Source organism: Hesperophylax consimilis, chromosome 8 (genome assembly GCF_061612785.1).
Source record: "Hesperophylax consimilis isolate HC1 chromosome 8, BYU_Hcon_1.0, whole genome shotgun sequence".
Lineage (NCBI taxonomy): Eukaryota > Metazoa > Arthropoda > Insecta > Trichoptera > Limnephilidae > Hesperophylax > Hesperophylax consimilis.
In genome coordinates this window covers 18,620,395-18,623,527 of record NC_142843.1, presented here as the reverse complement: position 1 = coordinate 18,623,527, position 3,133 = coordinate 18,620,395, and the positions used below count along the sequence as shown (strand labels likewise).

The 3,133-nt window shown below is 41.0% G+C and overlaps 1 pseudogene; it reads left to right on the top strand.

The window, feature by feature from the left end:
• The first annotated feature begins 433 nt into the window (after positions 1–433).
• LOC149421676 (tubulin beta chain-like) lies at positions 434–2,472 on the top strand (annotated as a pseudogene).
• Positions 2,473–3,133: the final 661 nt, after the last annotated feature.

Sequence of the window (3,133 nt, the reverse complement as noted above, 5' to 3'; positions counted from 1 at the left end):
TCTAATAATGTTAATTTTCATATAAATATATTTCTGTAATTATTAGCAGACACAACGATGTGAGCTAACTTAAGATCAATAAATAAATATCCTTAAAAAAATGTATGTAAATTAAATAAACGGTTCATTATTTATTCAAATTTAGGTGCCTACTGATTAAGAACACATATTATGAAAATTAAACAGTACCTGTATGTAATTAATCAAATATCGTAAGTTTCGTTCCAATTTCAACGAACAGCTTTTGTTCATTATATCTACCAACTATCTCTTGTTATATTTTTTCACAAATCAAAAAACAGTTGTACTGCAAATTCGCTTTCTTGTTGGCTCCCTTTTCAAAATATAATAACTTTGTATTTCATGTAAAATTAGTGTTACATGGACAAAATTTGTGGTTTTAGTATTTCAAATAAATTCTCAGCAACTAAAAATGCGTGAAATTGTACATATGCAGGCGGGGCAGTGCGGGAACCAAATTGGTGCAAAGGTAATTGAAATATCTTTCGTTCTTGAAACATAATCCCTTTTACCAATAAAGTATCTTAAATTTTACACAACTGATGTCCAACCATTCACCCGACATTAATGCTCGTTTGTTTAAGTATGCCATAAGCAGAGAACATTTTCGCAGAAATTTGATCTTATTTTGAACAGCGCTCTTTTACCCGAAACTCGTGCAAATTCTTGCTTTTAGGGTATTTGGGAGGCGGGTATGGGTACCGCCGCCCCGGGAATCATTTATTGGATAGCAAACACCTCTGCCATATGTCTACCCAAGTAGTTCGCAACGTTTGGTTACTTAGCAGAGGTGCCCGGGTTAACGAGGTGAGGTTTGTCCAGATCCTGACGGCAGATGCCCACTTACTGCATGGCAGGCCGTATCGGGAGACACTGGTTGAGGGGGACCATTTGAACTATCCAATAGGACTCTATCGATCCATTGCCCTGCACCACAGAGGGAGAAATAGATCGGTACCTCCTGGATACACCGAAACCTAGATTCCTACCCACCCCTCAAACATTTTTCCTTCACATAATTTCCTCTCCTTCCTTTCCTTAAAGAAACCCTCCACACAGCATCCCTACAGATGACATAGGCCATGAGGGAAATTGTTTTCCTCAGGGCCTTCAGTGTGGATCTAATGTAAAAAAATGAAATGAACTTAATTATATATTTATTTGTTCAACAGTTTTGGGAGGTGATATCTGATGAGCACGGCATTGAACCAACAGGCACCTACAGCGGAGACTCTGACTTGCAGCTCGAGCGCATAAACGTCTACTACAATGAAGCCATCGCCGGAAAATACGTCCCTAGAGCCGTCCTCGTCGATCTGGAGCCTGGCACTATGGACTCAGTGAGATCTGGGCCGTTCGGGCAAATCTTCCGCCCAGATAACTTTGTATTCGGCCAGTCTGGAGCTGGTAACAACTGGGCAAAAGGACACTACACTGAAGGTGCAGAGTTGGTTGATTCCGTTCTCGATGTCGTACGCAAAGAAGCTGAAGGCTGCGACTGTCTTCAAGGCTTCCAAATGACTCACTCCCTAGGCGGTGGCACCGGCGCTGGTCTAGGGACATTACTCATCTCCAAGATCAGAGAAGAATACCCTGATCGTATTATGAATACCTTCAGTGTTGTCCCATCCCCTAAAGTATCTGATACTGTTGTAGAACCGTACAATGCAACTCTGTCAGTCCATCAGCTGGTGGAAAATACTGATGAATGTTTCTGCATTGACAACGAAGCTCTGTACGATATTTGCTTCAGAACTCTGAAGCTTGCAACTCCCACGTATGGAGATTTGAACCATCTGGTTTCAGCAACCATGTCTGGCGTGACTACCTGCCTGCGCTTTCCTGGACAGCTGAATGCAGATTTGAGGAAGCTGGCCGTGAACATGGTACCTTTCCCCTGACTTCATTTCTTCATCCCGGGTTCGTTCCTTTGACTTCTCGTGGAAGCCAGCAGTACCGCGAATTGACAGTGCCCGAGTTAACACAACAAATGTTTGATGCCAAGAACATGATGGCAGCTTGCGACCCTCGCCACGGTCGCTACCTCACCGTGGCAGCCATTTTCCGAGGCAGAATGTCCATGAAGGAAGTAGATGAACAGATGCTCAATATTCAGAACAAGAATTCTTCTTACTTCGCTGAATGGATTCCTAATAATGTGAAAACCGCAGTTTGCGATATCCCGCCAAGGGGATTGAAGATGTCGGCAACGTTCATCGGGAACTCCACTGCGATTCAAGAGCTCTTCAAGAGGGTTTCGGAGCAGTTCACAGCCATGTTCAGGCGCAAGGCTTTCCTGCATTGGTACACCGGGGAAGGTATGGACGAGATGGAATTCACTGAGGCGGTGAGTAACATGATGATCTGGTTTCAGAGTACCAACAGTAGCAGAAGGCCAGCGCTGAAGAGGAGGGTGAATTCGATGAAGAAGAAGAAGGCGGAGAAGATTGAAACTTTATACGTAATACTCTTTGAGTGGATCATTTATCTACTTAATACTTCTCATTCGTTAATATAATCATTATTTTTTGGTACTGTAAACCTAAATCTTTTTTTTTACACACTCATTGGTCACATTGTGCTGGATTAGAAAGAGCTTCCCTCACCCGCGAAGATGAAATTGTTATCTTATGTTTAAAAAATTTAAATTTCATGTATTTGTTTCTGACGCAATAAATAGTAAAAATATTTTATGTCGTTTTTCTTTATCAAATTTATAATTAGTTGGTTGATAATAATTTGAGTAATCTTTGACTCACCCAAAATGTCTGTTTTTTTAAAAGTGGCGCGTTGTGACTTCCTAAGACTGGGCAACATAAAACTTGTGATAAAAGGCTTTAAATCACAGTGAAAAAAAAAACAGATAAACCATAGCTGCAAAAAAATATGCAAATTATTTATGAAAACGGAGATGCTAACGACATCTGGCGGAGAAAGAATTGATCCAGCTTGCTTGCAGTAGACACCTGTAATAGTTGGAATTAAATCAAGGTTCCGGGACGAAAGCAGAGAGGTCGTAAAATCGTCTAGCACGAGAAAGAAACCCCCTTTTTCTAGGCCTAAAAATAAATATTGAATTTTGTCAACCAATAGATCTGAACAAAGAGCTATA